We start from the raw sequence: 23,278 nt of genomic DNA, 5'->3' as shown, positions 1-23,278 counted from the left end.
CACATAACCATATGTACAACATGTACACAACACCGCATGCACACAACATCACATGCACACAGCACCACATGTACAATCATGCACACAACACCACATGTACAATCATGCACACAACATCGCATATCCATCATGCGCATAGTACAATATGTACACAGCACCACATATCCAACATGTACATAACACCATCTATACCTAGCACTGCATATGCAATATTCGCACAACACTATCTATACCACTATGTACATAACATTGCATAAACAACATGTACACACACTATATATACACAACACATCATGCGCACAACATCACAGATGAAACATGTACAACATATGCATAACAGTAGTATCACAGATGCAAAACCACACTGTCTATACCAAGCAACCTTACTTCCAGTGTCTTATCCATGCTTGTCCTAGCATGTTGTAAAGAACATTGTTTTCATTCTGTTGATGTATCCTTCAGCGTTACCAGTCATAAGATAACATAGGCATAATACAAGCATACAATATCAATTCGTATCAACGTGATATTGACCTCATATATTCGTCATGACTACTCTTCCCACTTGATTCCCATAAGACTAGGAACCTCATCATGCCATTCACATGCATAAGAAATCATTCCTCTACAAGAATGATCCTCGATGACCCTGTCGGACAGTGACATAGATACATAGATATGTATACATAAACATTAGCATAAATAAATCATGATTCTGTTAGACAATGATATGCATACATACATATAAACATCAACATAAAATAATAATGATCTAGTCATTCAATGACATACATACATATATATGTACATATAAGTATTAGTATAAAAAAATCGTGATCCATGATTACCCTATCAAACATGACTTACATACATAAATACATACATGTATACATATATATACATCAGCATAATCATGATCACATCATAATTACCAGATAGCATAAGGTGAAGGTTAAGAGAACTCCCTTTGTCCATGCACATCATGCACAACATTGAGAATGACCATTTCCAACATAGCCAAGGCATATGATGTCTCAAAGCCATTCACCTTACCTTTCTTGATTACCTTTCCCATGAATGTCCTGCCATCGTCCATTCACATCAATGAACCCATCAAATCCAACTGGTTGTCATACTATTGCCTTCAACTGCCCTTATACATGCATCGAGCTTCATCTATGTCCTACATTACTGTTATGTTTCATTCATCTCTCCCCAAGCTCCATTAACTTCCTCCTTCCCCAACCAATTCCCAAGACTCTCAAAACAATAAAGGCAAGACCGAGAAGCAAACAACATGAAAACCAAAATCAATACAACACCACAAACAAGGTGGCATGATCATGTGCTCGACATAACAAAATTGAAAATCAAGCGCAAGCAAATCACAAAATACCAAAATCACAAGACTAACAACAAACACCATGACTCAATCCCCATGGTTCCCAGTGCTTCAAAAGGAAAGCTCAACCTGAGCCTTCTTCAAGATTTCATGGCAGTCTCTTTGCCATGAAATCCCTTGCATCATATTTCCATGAATGCATAATTGTTAGTGCATAATTAAACATAACAACATACTAGTTAACTTACCTTGTTGTGCCAAGCACATTACCTTGTAACTGAACACATCCATGCCATCTCTCAAGGCACTCCAATCCCCTTGACAGGTATAGCTATAATTAGACACCAGTTGTTATACATGTCAAATACATGTCCATGAATATATCACATATCCACATAATTTCAGACAAATCAGGGTTAAGAAGACTTCTTGTATGCAAAACACTCATTCTTTTGGAATTAGGGTTTCCAACATAGCCAAAGGAATTCTTGCCAAATTCCTTTCTTTTACCTTTTTACTTTGTTGGAATCGAGGCTTAATATATGTCATCACATCACCCAACTTTTAGTTATATAAATACATCAACTATTACCTTGTCATGCTAATACCAAGCATGTTTCCTGCAACTCTTCACACATGTCAACCACGTGTTCCAAATATCAAGACAATCATATCTATCAATTTGAAATCAACCTCTACCAAGACTAACAATCATGTCATAATCCATAATCAACTCATATCCATTAGACATACTGATACAACTATCACCTACTTACACTCAAGTACATGTCAGTTATCTCAACACATATGTATTGGTACAATCATCTTAAAACAAGATAATTTCTTCATGCAATCTTACAGACACATACTCATATCATGCAATTAATTAAACATTCAAAAAAACTATAAAAGTACCATGTTAGATAAATAAACTAGATGACATAATAGACACCAAACACTCAAACACCAAATATATGACGTAATCAAACAGTCAAGCACCAAATATATGACATAAGCAAACTCATATCTTAATGTATCTCAGGGGAGGCTATTTTGTCTGCACCATCAAGCTCTACTATCATGATATACTTCACTACATATCGAAGCAACCATAAATAAGGTCACAATATCCACAACAGTAACTAGCTAACATGTTCACATCATAAACTCATAAATAATTATCATTCATGCATAAGAATCACATTGTAAAGTCAATCTAGATTAGTACAACACAATGTCACAAATAAGTTGACTCATACCTGAATGTCATAACCCTAACCATCTGCATAGACCAATCCAACTTAGTAGTATACATATAACATTAAGGTCTTAATGTAATAACCCTAATCATCAATTTAATATCATATCACAACAACAAGTTATATATCATGCACATCAACAACATATAACCTAATCATCAAGCTAACTATCATATAAAAACAACAAGTTAACCTATAACATACTCAGCAACAACATATAACATAATCATCAAGCTAACTATCATATAACAACAACAAGTTAAAGTATAACATACTCAACAACAACATATAATATAATCATCAAGCTAACTATCATATAACAACAAGAATTTAACCTATAACATACTCATCGAAAAACATATAACATAATCCTCAAGTTATATAACATAAAAATACAATAGCAATGCATACAACCACAAGTTACTATCATTCATAACTATCTGACACATGTGTATATGACTACACTGATCAACTAGCATCTATCATGTATGTAACCATAAAATCAATAGAATGAAATACATACACATAACCATCATGCACATGACAATCCTTAACCTAAGTACCTGCATGCCCAACATACAAACCTGTATGACGACATGCTCTTGCCTCAAGGTCCAATGTTGCAACTTCACTTTGATGATCTGCATCTCCTACTCTATCTCAGCCAACACATTAGCATCATAACATACCAATATCATCATGATGACCTAATTACATACAATGACCTCACAATGCATGTCTAACCTACCATACATGAAAAACCATAACCATGAAAATGTATGCATAACAACATATAGACACCGACATGCATAACAAATTCATGTACAACCATACACTCATGACGACACATTCCACAACAACACCATCAACCTTCACATGGTGACATCACTACAACCATGATCAACACCATGCAAATGCAACAAGCACATGGACTACAAGCATAAGCAACACATATGCAACTAACATGAATGCATTACCAACACACCACCCATCTAGTATGAGGGGTGAACCATGCTCTGATACCACTTTGTAACACCCTCCTCCCACATCTACCCAAGCAATCGGCCAGCCGGTGTAAATATGCAATGATAGGCCACTACGATATGATTCGACCTCCTAAGTCACCTTAAGGAAGTGGAACCGATAGAAGCACACCATATAGGCATTCAACATCAGCATTAAAACCCTCAGGAACCAACCCAACCTTTCTGTCAACCAACCCCTGGGTCCCACTGAGATTTTGGACCACTTGACCCCGCGATGCTCCCATGCTATAGGCCTGCTAGCATCCAAGAGGCTCTAGACACTCTCATGACAAGGCATGCCAACATCCAGGGAATATTTTTCCCAGTGTTGTGCCAGTGTCCACGAGATTTGAGCCACTTTTTCAGGCCCAAAGCCCAGGTCACTACCCAAAATTGAATGACACCTTGAGAACATTAAGATAATAGGGAAATGGCAGTAAAAATGCAATTACTTGAATAAGACCTTAATTGGACCCCTACTAGCCATGATAGGCATTTCGTCAAACATATCACGAATATGTAATCTACATGTGTAAATAACAAATCTAAGCATAGGGGTCTCATACTTAGCTGATAATCGTTAAGAGACATTGATGCCTCAACACATTAGCTTCCATTTCATCCATTAGGTCATAGATACATTGTTCGTTCATTTACTAGTAAAAACATGATGAGAGAAATACATAGCTATTGTCATAAAACATATACATAACCAACATAATAGCAGCAGAAATACCAATGAAATCACAGCAATATGATCCACATATAAACAAATATAATACTCATAGAAATACAAGGAGAAATAACCTCATATTAATTATGCAAAATCCAAACCCGAGATGGGACTTCCACATTCCACCCGACCGTAGAATGGTTGATCCAAATCTCTCTTCATTCATTCACCCCCATGCCATATTCCAATCATGAATGTGGGATCTCATATAACACATCAATCCAAAACCATCCAAGCCTTTCAGAGGCCATCCACCTCAACCCATTAAACAGTGATTCCACCTCATGGTCGGAAATCACAAAACCATCATCGGATTGGCCTCTATCCAAGCCTTCCAGGGCTCTAGAGCGTTTGTTCCAACCAAGGCTCCATGACTAGTAACTCAACCCACAGTTGTTGCCAAGCTGCAAAGTGTTTGTCCTACCAAGGCTCCAGGACTAGTAACTCAACCCACCAAGGGCTCCAAAGCGTTTGTCCAACCAAGGCTCCAGCAACTAGTAACTCAACCCAAGCTAAGGAAACATGAGAAGTAACCAGAAAATAAAGCAAATGAACCCACAACACCATGGCTATCCAGGAAATGGAAAGGCTAGGCAAATACACTATCAATCCAAGCAATCCTCCATGCCAATGACAGATCATGACCAATAAACCACATGCATATGCCATGCATGCCAAAACTAGTGAGGAAACATACATACAACTCGGTACCTGCAAGAAAAATCCGATGTAGTTGTTGATTTCGATGTCCTCTTGCACTTTCCTTCTCTTCCTTTGCCTTCTTTCTCCAAAAATCCAAGTATGCCACACACTCCAAGAGTGCTTGAAGAAAACTCTAAGTGTCCAAAAATGAGATAGAGAGAGAGGAAATGAGAGAGCTTCAAAACTGAACTGACCAAGCCCGCCCATTGATCCTCATGATTCCTTTTATCAATGAGGCCTCTATTTTCTTCAATTTCCTCCTCACATGCAACCTGTGACCTTTAACCTTCCTTTTCTCCTAATTTCATTTATTTTCATAAATAAAATACCAAATTAATGCCTCATGCCTTTCCAAAGCATTTGTCATTACCTTTGCCAGTTTCCTTAGCCATATTAAATCGATGAACATCCACACTAGGATGTTTTGCCCAACATTTAGCTTGGAATATGTGTCCCATCAACCGTGGTCTTATATATTTTTACATGGAGTTTTAACTAGGGTTGTTACAAATAATGAGCTTGCAATATCTCATCATCTAGAGACTAGATATAACTTTATTAGATGTTATTTTTAGCAACAACTGCAAAGAAAAAAAAAATTCCATGTTTTTATACCTAGTCCCATCGTTGATCTAAAAGATTTGAAACCATTATATTCTTCCTAGTGAGCCAAAAATGGTATCATCTAGCTCATATTTTTTTGATATTTTCATGACTACTTAAACCCTAAATATCACATTTGGCATTGTAAACATTATATTTTTTTTCCACTGGAAAAATCGTAATCTTTCATTATGATTGAAAAATTACATGTTGTAGATGCCTTACGGCATATGCTGCATTTGCTCTTTGCCATCTCTGTAAACAGATTCAAAAATGGTGCTCAAAGAAAGATGCATAGAATCCTCCATCACCATGCAAGGTGTACGGATTTCAAGAAATAAACATGAAAACAATATTAATGTACAGGTGGGGAAAAGTCAGACTTTTCTCCCTTTTTTCTTCTCAACCTTTCTCCAACCCCCCTGTGACTCTGTTGGAGTTATAAGTGCTAGTGTTGTTTCAGCCACAGGTTGTGGATTGTCTTTATCAGAGTCTGATGTGTCTGATATGTGTTGACGTTTAGTTCTGCCCATATCCATAGTATCTGATATCCTTGCCAATTCTGTGTCTATATGTTCCTGTGGATTTGTGTCTTCTACTTCTGATTCTTTGTTCATCTGATTGGTCTCATTGGGGTTAACATATTCCACCTCTTCTTCCTCCTCGTCATCCGAGAGAGGTGGAGGAAATTGCCACCCCTTTACTTGTTTTCCCGTTTTCTTCTTTCTACGGTTGTCTTTTTTGGCTGCTGGACACGTGCTTTGTAGGTGTCCTGTTTGTCGGCATATTCGGCATCTGAATGCAGTATTTTCATAATCTAGAACCTGAGTCCAGCTCCTCTGTCTATGCTTCAGCTGAATTTGGTCTGGCAGGCCTTTGCTGAGGTCTACTTCCACACATATTCGTGCAAAAGTATAAATTCTTTCCTCCACTCGTTGGGTGTCCATTTTGATGTAGCACCCAATAGTATTTCCGATTCCAGCTAGTACTTGATGATTCCAGAGATGAATTGGGAGATTGTGTAGCCGCACCCAAACTGGCATCTTAGAGACAACCATTGTATTTGCATCAAAATCTGGGAACCATGGTGTGATGAAGAGTCTTGTGGATCCCCAGAACCAAGGTCCTTCCTGTATTACTATGTCTCTGTCCTCCACTGATAGAAAGTTCACTATGAAGAAACCCTTGGAACAGAGATGTATTTCACATTGTGTGGTCTAGTTCGTGAAGATCCAATGAAATAGATTAGCCGGTTTGGGCCAAAAGCAATTAAATCTACATATTATTGCTTGTCTTTCATATATAGTGCAGTGCTCATCTGTTTCTGGTATATCTGTGTTGTATTCTGGGGTATGATTCAGTTGTTCCACAATGTATGGCCTAGCATCCATACCTGATTGATTTGGTGCTGCTCCTTTTGTATTTTTCCCTTGTAGAATGTTTTTGAAGGAAATACTGCCTGATTTTTTCCCCTGTTGTGTTCTTGTGAATTTTATTATACCAGTGCCACTTCCTTCAGCCCTGTGAGGATTTCTGTTGTTGACGGTTGCGCCCCCTCTTATTCTCAGATTGAGAATGATTGTTGACAGGGGTGCAATTTTGTATTCCCAGAGGTACTTTGTGTCTTGAAGTACTTTGCCCCCATGTATCAGATTTTGTGATCTGATGGGGTATCCCAGTTGTTGCATTATAATTTTCTGCATTTGCTTAATAGAGTCTATCTCTTTTACCCAAATTAGTTTCGATTTTCCCTCCGGGGTTTTAACAAATACTTGGAAACTGAGGGCTCTTACCAGGGATCCAGATCTTGTTTTTGTAGAAATTTTGAATAATATGACACTTATTCACAGAGATTATCCCAATTATACACTATTGCGGAATACATGCACAATACATAATCTCCTCTACGTTGATCATCAATTTAGCAGCATCAAAAACAATGAAACATCAATCGCATGCACACATTAACACAGTATGTAACCCGGGGAAAGCATACAGCTGAAAACCCCACACTATCTGTATATTATAATGATAGAGAACATGTAACAATACATAGTACAATACTCCTCACAAGTACTCAATACTATCTCAACCTGTTACACACAAAACTAGCTCAGATCTGATCAATCACAGCTCAAATCTCCTCCACTGCGCAATCCTGCAAGAGAATCAATCACTCTGTGAAATCGAATTCCTTTGGTTATACCACGCAAGCCTCATGGGAAATCTCCATCCATGCATGTCCAAATCTCATGCACAACTATAGTCATAACTGATAGCAATCTCAACCTCTAACACCTGTCTCCACTGAACTGTACATGCACTGACATGCACTGAGTTAACTTATGTATTCTTTAGTTGCTTTATGAGTTAATAATTAGTGAATTAGTTTAACAATTAATTCACATGACTCATCACTAGTCTATTTGCATTTAGACTAAATACAACTAGTTCAACCAAGTCAAATTGAACACAACTCCATCAACTCCACAATCAACTCCACCGAAACTCAACCACATGAGTTCTAACTGAAGTCCTACATGCAATAGCTCAACTGACCCACAAGGAAAGTGTATTTCCTTCTGACAGCTACATGTGCCACATTTGTAGCTCAAACTGAATTGCTCCAAGAGGATAAGATAATGTTTATAGTCCAAATATTATTATGAGACAATAATATCCGACTTTTCTATTTTTAGCCTGGCAGTCTAAAAGTAGAAACCTGCCCATATGTCTAAAAATAGAAGTCCATCTATTTTTACCAACATGACCAATCATCCACAAATATCATCCTGCAACTCATAGACCATGATCCATATGTCTAAAAATAGACTTTGCGCCAAAAATAGCCTGCGGGCCCACTTAGTGAAGGCGACTTCTTTCCACTAAGCTCCATCATCTTGTTGCATTCTCAACACTCCCTCTCAACAAGATATGGATTATCAGCAACCCCTATCCTACCTCGGTGGTATTCGAATTTGCTTCTGGTGAGCACCTTCGTCAAGATATCAGCATCCTGATCCTCCGTTGGAATGTATGAAAGTAACATGACTCTCCGCTGCACACAATCTCTGATATGATGGTACCTGATGTCAATGTGCTTGGATCTATCATGAAATACTGGATTAGCTCAGAGTTTAATGCAACTATGGTTATCACAATAAATCATTGTAGGCTCCAAGTGAGAACCGAACAACACGACCAGCATCTTCCTCATCCATATAGCCTCGCATGCAGCCAAACTTGCTGCCATATACTCGGCCTCTGCTGAACTGAGTGCCACGGATCTCTGCTTCCTGTTGTACTAAGAAACTGTTGCCGACCCGATATTGAAGACCCATCCTGATGTGCTCTTTCTATCCGTTGGGCTCCCTGCCCAATCTACATCCGTGAAGCCACATAGCTTCACCTCATCCTCCTGTCTGTACCACAATCCATATCCCGAGGTGCCTCTCAAATAACGCAGTACATGCTTGCCTGCCTTCCAGAAGAGCTTGGTTGGCTTAACCATAGCTTGTGAAAGTTGTTTAATAGCATAGAATATATCGGGTCGTGTATTAACCAGATACATAAGCGACCCCACCAACTGTCGATAAACAGTGGCATCCACTTCTTCTGCTGAAGTGGCATCTTCCTTCCTCCAACCTCCAGGAAGAGGAGTATCAACAGGCTTGCAGCCATGCATGTTGAACTTCTCCAGTATCTCCCGAGCATACTTACCCTGAGAAACAAATAGTCCATCACTGCGCTGCCAGATTTCCAATCCCAGGAAATAATGAAGGAGGCCCAAGTCCTTCATCTCAAACTCCTTAGCAAGATCATCCTTGCATGAAAGTATCAACAGCTCATCACCCATTAGAATCAAATCATCTACATAAAGTACAATGATAAGCAACTTACCCTCCACCACAATCTGGTATAGGTTAAGATCTGCCTCACTCTTGAAGAATCCAAGTCCGGTGACATAACTGCCTATCCATGTGTACCAAGCACGTGGTGCTTGTTTCAACCCATACAGCGCTCTCTTGAGCCTGCACACATGCGACTCGCTGCTGAAGATCTCGAAACCTTCGGGTTGTTCTATGTACACATCCTCCTCAATGACTTCGTTGAGGAACACAGTCTTCACATCCATCTGATGAATGTGCCACCCCATCTGCGCTGAGAGAGAAAGAATCATATGTATGGAAGAATACCTTGCGACAGGTGCAAAGGTCTCCTCATAATCGATCCCCTCTATCTGTGAAAAGCCTCGGGCAACAAATCTTGCCTTGTAATTCTCCACACTCCCATCAGCTGCCTGCTTAACTTTGTAGATCCATCTCGAACCCACCACTGATTTCCCTTCCAGTCTAGGAACAATCTCCCATGCACTGTTTCTGACAATCGAATCATACTCTTCCACCATGGCATCTACCCATGCGGGATCCTCCACAGCTTCCTCGAAAGAGGATGGCTCAGTCACAACACATTTGCTCACAGGAGCCATGTATCCAGTGTACCGATTAGGTGACTGTCTCTGTCTACGTTGGGCTGTAGGTGGTCCTACAACTTTCTCTGCATCTTGAGCCAGTCGCTTAGCTTCTGTCAAGCACTGTCGCCCTCTGATGGTAGGCGCTGCATGAGTGGTTTCTTCCACTCCATTAACCTCGTCCTGTGGCTGATCCACGTCCTGAAGCTCATCTTTAGGAACTAATAGCTCCTCATCTGCATGCAAGTGTGGCTCCCTCTCAAGCGAACACTTCATGGCTTTCTCCTCTTGAAATTTTATATCCCGTCGCACAACAGTCTTGCCACTATCTGGCAAATACACACGATATTTTTGGGGCATATCAGTGTACCCCACAAATATCCCAACCTCTGCGGTCAGCTCCAACTTCTTCCTGGCATCCTTCGTCACATGCATGTAAACGTTAGCACCAAAAATCCTCAATTGAGAAAGATCAGGCTTCTTACCAGAATAAGCCTCCTCAGGTGTACTCGTGCCAAGTATCCTGTGAGGACAACGGTTCTGCACATATACTGCAGTATTGCATGCTTCCGCCCACAAGTGAAGGGGTAGGCTCTGATCATGCAACATCGCCCGTGCAGCACCCACGATCGTTTTGTTCTTCCGCTCAGCAACCCCGTTCTGTTGTGGTTTATGGGGAGCTATGAGCTCTCTTTGAATCCCTTCTGCACTGCAGAAATCCTTGAACTCACTAGAGGTGTATTCACCACCATTGTCGCTCCTAAGAGCCTTCACCTTCTTCCCCGACTCCTTCTCAACCAATGCTTTGAACTCACAGAACTTTGAGTATGTCTCGCTCTTCTTCTGCATGAAGAAGATCCAGCACTTTCGAGAGAAATCATCAACAAAAATCACATAATACCTGTGATTTGTTGTCGAAGCTACTAAGAAAGTTCCACACACATCTATGTGAATTCTCTCAAGGATCGTCGTGGCACGACTATCCTTCTCGTGAAAGGTGGCTTTCACAAACTTTCCCAAAGTACACCCCTTGCACTGATCTGACTGCGCAAGAGTGCCTTTAGGAAGCCCTGCAGTGATCTGCTGCAGTATCTTCAAGGCTACATGGTGAAGGTGACCCAATCTCCTGTGCCACAGCTCGCCATCATCCCGGCTCACTAATCCTTCTGCCTTGCATGCTGTTGCTGCGCAGCCATCTACATGCAACTGATAAAGGTTCCTCACTTGAACCCCTATCTTCCGGGTTCTCCAGTTGTCTTACTGTGCAGGAAAGCCTTTCCCTCGTTGAAAACAACATCATATCCCTTGTCTTCTAACATCGCCACAGATAAGATTCTTCTTCAATCCTAGAACATGCATCACTTCCTTCAATATGAAGGATTTACCAGACTCCCTCTCAAAGGAAATGGTACCGATACCGGTCGCACTGTATCTACCATCATCGCCCATCTCGATTTGCACTCCAAGATCTTTCTCCTCTAGATCAGAAAACAAATCTCGATCTCCTGTCATGTGAAAAGACGCACCACTGTCCAAGAACCATACCGATCCCATCACACTTGATACCAAGCATGCGATCAACGAAAAATCAAGCTCAAATTGCGAGGTTAAGACCTCTCCCACTACAGATCCAGCAACTTGCTTATTCTTCTTCTACGAACAATTTGTGGCATAGTGTCCGTGCTGGTGATAGTGAAAGCACTTCACCTTGGACATGTCCTACTTCTTGCCTTTCACACCGAACTGAGAAGATTTCTTGTTCTTCCCCTTCTTTGCTTTGGCAGCCAAAGCGCAATTTTCTTCATCAGTTCCCTTTGATGAAGATCCGTCCCTGGTATTCCGCCTGATCTCCTCCTGCACAAGATCTGACCAAAGTCTCTCCCATCCTGGCAATTTCTCCCAACCATTGACAGAGTCCTGATAGGAATTCCAACTCTTCGGAAGACCAAGGAGAGCCAAGCTCACCAATTCCTCATCATCGACAGTCACCCCCACACTTCCCAGCTCATCCCTGCACTAAGTGAACTTCGTGAGATACTTGGGCATACTGTCTGCCTTCTCGCATTTGATGTTTCTGAGTTTATCTTTGAGCACCAGCTTCCTCTGATCGCTCTTGCTTTGGAATAGATCTGTCAACGCTTTCCACATCAAGTATGGAGAAGCCTTTCCATGCAGGCTAGACATAATGTGATCCTTGACGCCCTCCAACAAAATCCTTCGACACTTTGCTGTCTTCTTTTGCCATGCATCAACTTGCGCAGTATCAGTAGGCTTTGGGACCTTAGCCTCTATGAACTCCTTCAGCCCATTATCATCCAACACCACCTCCATCCTGTCCTTCCATGCAATATAGTTCGAGCTACCCTCAAGAGCATACTCCAATCGCAATCCGTTGAAAGACATTGCCACGTTGATACCAAGAAAACACTGCTGCAAATTCGAATTCCACCAACTCAAAACTCAACCGCCTCTGATCTAGAATTTGTGAGAACAAAGTATTTCTCGTACAGAGATTGACTGTATGGGCTTTTACCGGATATCTCACCTTCCAAAGGAAGGATGAATCTAGAGGCTACCTGGCCCGATTATAGACTCTGCCTGAAGAAATAAAATGTAAACACTTTCTGAATAGTAGATCTGATGATCAATAGCTCCGATACCATGTAGAAATTTTGAATAATATGACACTTATTCACAGAGATTATCCCGATTATACACTATTGCGGAATACATGCACAATACATAATCTCCTCTACGTTGATCATCAATTTAGCAGCATCAAAAACAATGAAACATCAATCGCATGCACACATTAACACAGTATGTAACCCGGGGAAAGAATACAGCTGAAAAACCTACACTATCTGTATATTATTAATGATAGAGAACATGTAACAATACATAGTACAATACTCCTCACAAGTACTCAGTACTATCTCCACCTGTTACACACAAAACTAGCTCAGATCTGATCAATCACAGCTCAAATCTCCCCCACTGCTTTGCCTGCCTCCACTGCGCAATCCTGCAAGAGAATCAATCACTCTGTGAAATCGAATTCCTTTGGCTATACCACGCAAGCCTCATGGGAAATCTCCATCCATGCATGTGCAAATCTCATGCACAACTATAGTCACAACTGATAGCAATCTCAACCTCTAACACCTGTCTCGACTGAACTGTACATGCACTGACATGCACTGAGTTAACTAATGTATTCTTTAGTTGCTTTATGAGTTAATAATTAGTGAATTAGTTTAAAAATTAATTCACATCACTCATCACTAGTCTATTTGTAGTTAGACTAAATACAACTAGTTCAACCAAGTCAAACTGAACACAACTCCATCAACTCCACAATCAACTCCACCGAAACTCAACCACATGAGTTCTAACTGAAGTCCTACATGCAATAGCTCAACTGACCCACAAGGAAAGCGTATTTCCTTCTGAAAGATGCATGTGCCACATCTATAGCTCAAACTAAAGTGCTCCAAGAGGATAAGATAATGTTTATAGTCCAAATATTATTATGAGACAATAATATCCGACTTTTCTATTTTTAGCCTGGCAGTCTAAAAATAGAAACTTGCCCATATGTCTAAAAATAGAAGTCCATATATTTTTACCAACATGACCAATCATCCACAAATAGCATCCTGCAACTCATAGACCATGATCCATATGTCTAAAAATAGACATAGTCTAAAAATAGACTTTGCGCCAAAAATAGCCTGTGGGCTCACTTAGTGAAGGTGACTTCTTTCCACTAAGCTCCATCATCTTATTGCATTCTCAACAGTTTTCAGCTGTGCATGGTTTGTCCTGTCCGGCGTTATATGATGTGGAGCTTTCTGCGATAGCTCTAACCCTGAGATTCTGCTCCGCGTCTTTAACTCACCGCTAATCAGCTTGCCTTTCCTTCTTTCTTCAACGCTATTGCCCCAGGTGCCATATAGGTGGGGTATCGTGGCCTTTGTGGTCACCCAGATCTACATTCTGAGCATCTGATCTGTAGTTATTTTCTCTTTCCTTTGCGTGTATGGTAGCCCTAGATCCGTTCAATATTAGAACGAGACCATACTCGAATTTATGTATGAAGAAAATTGAGATCATGTGATTTCTTAACTCCAGATCTAAGTCGTTTATGTTTCCAGGACCAGTGATGTATACAACAAAGATCCCATAACCATGTACCTGTATTGTCGCGGATTCGTTGGTTTCGGGTGCCCTCCCTGTTGCTTTCGTGTGTGCTACATTGTTTTTGCCGGTTCTGCATCCTCTGAGAGCCAGATCTGTCAGATCAATGGCGGGTTTTTGTAATGGGTAATCGATCTACATGGCAGCGGCAGTGATCCCATATGCTGAGGTATTCAGAGCATGTTTGGTGGCTCTATCTGTCACTCCAAGATCTAGAGTGCCCCCGAAACCAGTGGATCTCTCATCTTCCTCGTTGTGATAACGAGAGTCTAGCCGCTTGAATCCTACCTTCTCTCTTTCGCTGGTCTGCTTCACCTTTGCAACTAGGTCTCAGAGTTTGTAGATCCGGTCGATTTCGGATGTGGATGGGGAAACTGCAGGTACGGCGGCCATTTTCCCCTGGAATCGAACCCTAACTTTCAATACAATGTTTCAATTAAATGGTTATCCTACATAAGTCTTTTTTGTAAACATTATATATGTCGTCTTAATATAGCTATTTGAGTTTTATCTATTAATTATCTGTAGGTTGATCCATTTGATAATTTTTATTGAGTTTTAAAATGAAATGCATGATTTCTTGATGACTATTATATGTTGGAAGCATTGATAATCTATGTTGCAAGGAAATACTAGTGTTTGTTCTTCTTTGTTGTATAGACTCTATAAAAAGATTAAGTCTTGTTGGTCCATATAATTATTATACTCTAAAAAAAATTAAGTCTTGTTGGTCCATATAATTATTATCTATGTCCTAATGAGTTTTTGATGAATTTTCTAGTGAGTGCTACAAAAATCCATATGTTTCAAAAAAACATGTTGTGTATTGTTAAGTTCTCTTAGTGTGTTTTTGAGTTTTCCCAATGTGTTATGTTATTTCTAAGTTCTCTAGGCATTGACAAGTTCCTTTGTAGCATGTTGTAGAAGTCAAAACATGAAGGAAAGGGGTAATTTCTTTGTAGGTAGTGGAACGATGAAAATAAATTATATTACACGTAAGCATTTCCAAACTAAGCATCATTTTATAGGAGAGTGAATTATTATTTTATGTTTTGAGAAGTTGTTAATTAGTTACTTCTTAGGAATCTTTTCTTTCTAAAAACAATTATAGTGAAAGTTGTTGGGGTTTCCTATGATTTGGAACTATCTAAGAAACCAAACTATTTTCTATAAATGTATAAGTTTTAGCCCATTCAAAATTCACTTCACTTCAAAATTTCAATAAATATTTAGATAGTTATTTTCTACTATGTAATTTTTAATAGTTTTTTACTTTGATGGACTCAACCCCTTGCTCCCTTTGGAGCCAAGGCTTTGAAGATGCAATGGATGGTTGAATCCCCTCTTTCCAAGTATGTATTTTCTTGTTGTTATATTCTATTGTTCTATTTTTCCTTTTATGCATTTTATTTCAATAATTATTAATTTTGGGGGATATCTACGAGCTTCAAAACAAGGGCCTACTTTTCAAGTGTGTAGTTGTATGTCTTCCTAAATTTTTTAGTTGTAACATAGAATTTCCAACTTTCTTGCTTATTGTTATTGTCTTTCTGTAACTTAGCATTTAATTTATCAATTTGTTCATTATTGTGTAATTCGTTAGTTATATATTTGACAATTCAATTCCCACTGTTAACTACCTTTATTAAATTTAGTTATATTTGTTTTGATCTCATTAGAGAACTCAATGAATCCAAGAGTTGTATCCTAGTGGGTTAAATTTATTTGAGTTTCCTAATAGGTCTTGAGGTTTTTTTCTGTTGGTTTTTTTCCTTGGAAGTATGGAAAAAACAAGAATTGTATCACAGTGAATTACATTTGATAGAGTTGCTAAGGAGGTCTTTGATTAGTTGATTTATATTTCAACTATTAGAATAGTCAAATTACTATGCTTTCAAGTTAATAAATTAAAGTAAGCTCTAGCATATCCTAGGTTCATCAATCCCAAGCATTATTGGAGCCCATCACCTCCTACTCTACATGCTCCAGGAGTCCCTTGGCTTGCTCCAAAAAGTATCTCCAAGCCTTTGATTTGTATGTATTTCAAAATTTTAATACTATGGAATTCTTGATCATATTAGGTCTCCAGATACCTCCATAAGAAAATCTAATTTGATGACTAGCTTGTAATGATATGATCTATTTGCTTTGGGGTATATTTTCATATCTTGTTAGCCATAGTGCCTCGACAGTGGTACAAGGGAAAGCCTTGTGATTTTGAAACTATTTTTTCCTTAGAAAAAACTTTTAAAACAATAAGAATTATATTCCCCTTCCCACTTTCCTTCTCCATCTATCAATTTTAAAGCATCACACAAAAATTATTTACTATAAGGACAATGCCGTAGTAGGTAATCAATAAATTTATCATTATTTTTACAAAACATACACCTACATGAACATTATTAAGTCCTTGCATTGCATTTGTCTTAAGTGAGTAACTTTGTTGGTTAGAGAAAACCATAGAAATTTCCAAGCTTTTAAGGAATTTTTCAACTTCATAACTGACTTCCACCACCACTTCTTGTCTACTTCTTCATTGTCTTCCATTGAACCATAAACTACAATGGAATCTATCAATTTTAGAGCATCACACAAAAATTATTTACTATAAGGACAATGCCATAGTAGGTAATCAATAAATTTATCATTATTTTTGCAAAACATACACCTACAGGAACATTGTTAAGTCCTTGCATTGCATTTGTCTTAAGTGAGTAACTTTGTTGGTTAGAGAAAACCATAGAAATTTCCAAGATTTTAAGGAATTGTTCAACTTCATTATTGACTTCCACCACCACTTCTTGTCTACTTCTTCATTGTCTTCCATTGAACCATAAACTGCAGTTGATATTCCATTGCACAATTTGTCACCACAAATCTGATAAAAATGCTTAAAATCTGAAATCTACATTATGAGGGTTTATTTATCCTTAAATTTATGGATATGAAAACTATTGTTTATTGTGTATGCATTCAAGTTATAATTAAACAAAAAATAGATAAAAATGAAATAAAGCTCACAAACCACAAATTAAGACGAGGTTTAACCTCAGAAACCCTTTTAGAAGAAAACCCAGTTGGAAAGTGAGATTGCTCTACTCTCTTTCTCTTAATGGAAAATGGATGCAAGTACTAAGAGTGAGACATGTGACCTATGGGATGCTACAATGCAAAAATTGTTTGTGTTCTATTTATCCCTATTCACTCTTAGCTACTATGCTTATCTATGGAACAAAATGCACTCGAATAGAATGGAACCCCTTTTTCACCTAGTGGCCCAGTTATAAAACGGATCGATAACCTACTAGTGTATTAAGATTTATGTCATTAGGATTGTTGATAGATAGAGGAAGATTCATAGATTTAGGTATTATAGTCGACGTTTCAAAAGATTGGCCCAGTTGGAGGTTCTAAAACGTCGACTACAATACCTAAATTTGTGGATCTTCCTCTATCTATCAACAACCTACTAGTGGTTAAGTTTAACTTCTTTAACTCTTAACTAGAGTTATAATATTAACTCTTCTAGAGTATTATTCATCAGGATCACATGGCTAGCCTCTTTTCCATGAATAATGTGGATTGACGTGGCATTCTCTCGAATTATGGTGGTCAAAATAGGAAGTTCAACTTCCAAATGGCATAAATTTTGCATGCGGAGTATAATTAAGGTGATGCTTGCACCATTGGAAAGGTGTATGTGTGTAGAATAGCACAAAAAGTTGTAGCAATTAACATGGTAAAATTTTACCCCCAAAAAACATAATTTAATGCCTCAAACTGCTCCTAAAAGGTTTCAAACCCTAATTTGCCAAATTTGGTCCCACTAGTAAAAATGGTTATGTGAGTTGATTCCTCCACTTTTAACACTTCGAAAGCTTCAATATGGATGAAAAGAAATATAATTATCCAATATAGATCACCCATTCTAACATTATAGTTTAACCTCATTATGTAAACTCAAAAACCTTTATTCTTAGACTAGGCAATTTAATCTTATTGATCCTTAGGTCTAATTAAGATTGAATTATAAATTTTCCATTCTTTTACAACCCTTCTATTAGGATCCAACTTATTGGCTAATTTTCAACCTTCAATCCATATGGACCTAGACACTAGATTACCTACCTCTGTTATGCCACATATCTGCAGGTTATAAGGTTCCTTCTTTAAGGGCTCAAAAATTCTAAAGTTATGAAAGCAACTTATCTAAGGATATGCTACCTATTTTTACTTTATTCCCTTCTTCTACCTTCCAAGCAACCATTTCCCTAGCAATTTAAATGCCATTACTAAGGCCTTCTAGATAAGTGAAGTCTCCCCGAGGCCTTCGCTTCTTTTCCAATCCAAACTTCCTTTTATTCGAGAGTTATTTTCCTTCTAAACATAACTTTACCTGTAAAACCTTAAGCTTGCATCACTCTCTATATAATTTTTATAGGCAATGCATATCCAAACAACTATATTTTACTCAAAACCCACCTCCCCGCCTCTCTTTCATTTGCAAATTTTTCCCACTTAACCAAGGGTATACCTTCCTTATCTCTTTCCTTGTCCGTTTAAACTAGAACACTTCTTCCTTTTTTTCTAACATTCTTTTAGAAATGTGAGAAATAGATAGCGAATAAATAGGTACATATTCCAGTATTGATTTCATTAAAGTTAACCTACCTCCCCTTTCCAAACACTTGTAACAATATCTAGTCACCCTTCCTTTATTTTTATCATAAATCCAATGTTAATATTTAAATATGTAGGCATCATTTTAAAGTTTAATGATTTGTAAACTATTGTGGATATTGATGAGCCCCAGCATTACAGCAAGGATGATGCAACTCCTAGGGATACCAGCTTTAGTTTATCAACACTTGGTTCGTACAAACTTGGACGTGACAATGTTATATGCATAGCACATGCAACAGTCTACTCTTATCACTTTTCAAGTGGAGCGATAGACCACTAGGGTTTTGAAACCACTCTTCTATTGACTAGAAGGAGTCTGACAACTGACAGTGAATGTAAAGCTATCCTTAATGTAGAAAGCAAATGCTTGCCTATTTTAGGAAAATGAAATTGTTGAATGGAAAGTTCTTATGAAATGACATGAAATCATCTAGCTAAGAATTGACACACAGTACTTGCAAAAGAGAACTAATCTAACCTTGAATTATATCATCTAGCTATCTAGACTAAGTAGGCATGGAAATTATCCTAACACTGTTATGACTTATGTATGCATGCACTAGCTATCTTTTGTTAAAGTTGCAGAAAAATAGTCTTGATTTTCAATTTAGAAATGTAAATGTTAGGCTAAACAATATGATCTTTTGCAGGGAAGAAATGCATGGAAAATCTGGTCCAAAATGGCATTAAGGGGCATGGAAGTCAAGTGGAGGGCCTACCCTATGCTCATATCATAATTTCTACTCAAAACAGGCTAAAACAGGTTGCTACAGGGTTTCCTGTAGTTACTACAGGATGTCCTAGTTTACTACAAGATGTCATGGTTTTCTACAGGAAACTATCTGAAGGCTATAGGAAGGTAGGGAAGGAAAAATGGAGTGTTGGGAAGATGTCTGATGGTGGAATAAGGCGTAGGGAAGGTGCATAGTGCCCAAGGCTCAGCCCAACACTTCAAGATGGTTAGATTTGCTCAAGGAGGTTGCACACGGTGGCTATAAAACAAACATTCGGACTAGGCGTTGGTAGGCCTTGGCAGTACGTGGAGAAGGCATAGATGAGGCTGGTGGAATGAGTTCCTTCCTACAGATCAACAAATCTTGCAACAACAGATGTTATTCTCTTCATTTATGCATAACTTCATATAAATATGGAAAATATGAGTTTAATTTGAGAAAACTGATTTATTGATGGCTAATGACTATATCTATGGAATGAAATGCCTTCTTAAACTACAAAAAACTTAAGAAACAAAATGACAACTGTAGGTGCTTCCAAGAAACTATATACTGTGATATTTTCAACAAGGAACCCTAAGTTATGAAATGATCAAAAGATAAATCTATTTTTAAGGCTGTGAGTGTGGGGCCCTCAAACCATGATCCCATGAGGGAGATGAGGAAGAGGCCATTGTCACAAAGATTTTCTGAAGTATTCTCTTTCACTAATGTACCATTGATCTACTTCTTCAACTAATGGAAGCAAAAGTAAACAACCATTCAAATACTTGTAAATTAAACAAAGCAAGAATGCTTCAACAGCTAACTATGATTTTAACCTAAGAATACATGTACAAAAAGAGGAACTTCTGCTACTAGGGTTGGGCCCTAACCCAAGAGCTTCAACCCTTTGAGTCAACTTAGTGTTGGATTGCTGGGAACGGGTCCCCTAGGGTCACTTTTGGGGTTAAAAGCCCAAGTTTTGGTGCCGAAAGCCCAAGTTTTTGTATAAGAAGTGTAAAGTCTCCGCATTTTGTGGTCATGGAGTGCGAAGATGTAAAGAGTCATCAAGGGCTTCCACCCTTCTTTTATGTAACTTGTGTCAGCTTTAAGAGATCCACCCATGGTCTGCAGACCATGGGATTGTATAACAAAGGAAGTCTTAGAAGAGTCTAAGACAGTTTAGCCTTGATATGTTTGGAGTCATTGATGAATGTAATGGGTCTGTGAGAGCTAAGAGCGAAGAGTCTTAGCATAGGAAAGAGGCTCTGCAGCTATGTGCGCAGAGGCCTAGGGTAGAAGTCCGCAGCTGAGTGCGCAAACCCCTGCAGCTGTGTGCGCAGGGCGGTTAGAGTCTATAAAGAAGATCTGAAGCATAAATAAAGAGAATTATTCTGGAATTATTTGTGTATGATCTATTTTACTTCTATTATAAATGCATATGATTATGTTATGATGAATATTGGGTTTATGTTTTAATGCTATATTGATGCACGAATCCATATGCTTTTCTTTGTTAAATGAACGTAAGTAAGAATATTTGTTTACGCGAAGATCCTCTTAATGCATGTTGAAGTTATCAGATGCTTAAGCTAATCTGGGTAATTACGGAAGTAAGAGTAGTTATAGAAGCGTGTAAGTGTCTATTCCACCTATCTAGGGTAAACAATGTAAACTTTGAAATGGGAACTATAAACTCAAAACGGGAACTCTAGCCAAAAAACCCCGAAAAAACATCAAAAACAGTGCTAAAAATGAAAAGTGTGTATACTGGAACGATGGTTTTTTTTTTTTAGGGTCAATTTTGAACATGTTTTAAAAATGGCAGTGAAAATGAAATTTTCATGCAAAAAACACCTTGAAAACGAAAAAGTGTTGATACTGGAACGATGATTTTTTTTAGGGTCAATTTTCAACATTTTTAAAAAATGCTAGTAAAACCGAATTTTTATGTGCAAAAAAAAGTTGTTTATGAGGAAAAAACACACTAATGTTTTTGGTAGAATAACATTTTTCTTTCCTAAGTATAAATTCAACATGTTTTCAACCATAACATGCTAGATACAAAAGAAATTGGAATTTTTTCAACCATAAAATTAAAAAACCATGACATTATGAACAAATTACATGACTAAATGAATTCAAATGTCATTATTTGTATATTGAATGAAACATACATTATATCTCTAATTTAATGTTGCATTGTAGATATTCTAAACAATAAAAATTATCATAATTAAGACATATAATCCAACAACATAAAAATGACTCATAACTTCTAATTTAACACCATATGAAAATCAAAAATTTTATTTCAAGATACGATGCAAACATCAGTTATATAAACTGTCTTAGACAATTATTCAAAATCACTCATATTTTCTTGCACACCATTAGAATTCACATCTTCAGATGAATAACTAGATGTTGATGAACATGTTCCATATTCTTCTCTTTGATCAACTAGTGCCCCATTTGAGTCCACATGCATGCCCACCATTTCAGGTTTCCAAATCTTCTAGATCTACGATTGGCTTCAGCAGACTTCCATCTTAACATTGTTCCTTCTGGTAACAACCTTTTCAGAATCTCTATCATCTTGAAGCAAAGATTTCCTCTCTTTGTTAAATTGAAGTCATAAAAAAGTATGTCAACATCCTCCAATTTTAAGATGTATGTGCAGCGGTGATTTATATTTGTACCCTTTCTTATTCTCTTTCCGCCATTTTTTTGTCAACTACCATCTTTGGCTTATACACACCATTGAATGGGTGTGTATTTGTGGCATACCAACTTAATTCAACACCTGTAACATCCTCATTTTCTGTAAAGACCTATGTAACTTTAGCAACCTAGAATGGATAGACATTGGGATCTCCATCTGCTAGCACTACGATCCTGCAACCCTCCTTAATATCCTGTACTGAACCCCTGTAAAGGTCTTCCATGGCTTCACGTTGTGCTCGAGATCTTCTGGAACCAATATACATCTCTCTTTCCTCTGCCTGTGAAGAATTAATAATACCTTGAGATTGTTGTTGTTCAACAATGTTTATTTCCTCATGTTCATTCGACACATTTTGTGGCCAAATAAATGGATTTTTCAAAGGTATATCTTCATTTGTTGTTGTTGAAATGATATCACTTTGATTATTGAAAAATGACTCCCACCAAACTGAAACAGCAATGTCAAAGTACTCATATGTATATCTAATACATTTTTTAATTTCTTCTAGGCAATCAGAATAATTTATATCTCTATTCTATCTTCGTGCATTATGAACTTCACCAACTGATTGTAATAACAATATTTTTGATGCAAATTTTGGATGATCTGGAATGAACTTCAAAAACTCCAAACCTGATGACGGTGCCCATTCTGCAGTATTTGAATACTTCTTGCCCCATATTAGTGTTTTCCCATCAATTTTTTTTATACAAAATTGATGTTGGAAGCTAATGGCATTAAGTTGTTCAATGCATTTCTCCTCGCCATGCGATCCCAGAATAAACCTTCGCAAGTCAACAGTTTCTACCAACG

Source organism: Pinus tabuliformis, chromosome Q, assembly GCF_031772625.1.
Source record: "Pinus tabuliformis cultivar Carrire ecotype Pingquan chromosome Q, CPIR1, whole genome shotgun sequence".
NCBI lineage: Eukaryota > Viridiplantae > Streptophyta > Pinopsida > Pinales > Pinaceae > Pinus > Pinus tabuliformis.
This window is presented reverse-complemented; position numbering follows the sequence as displayed.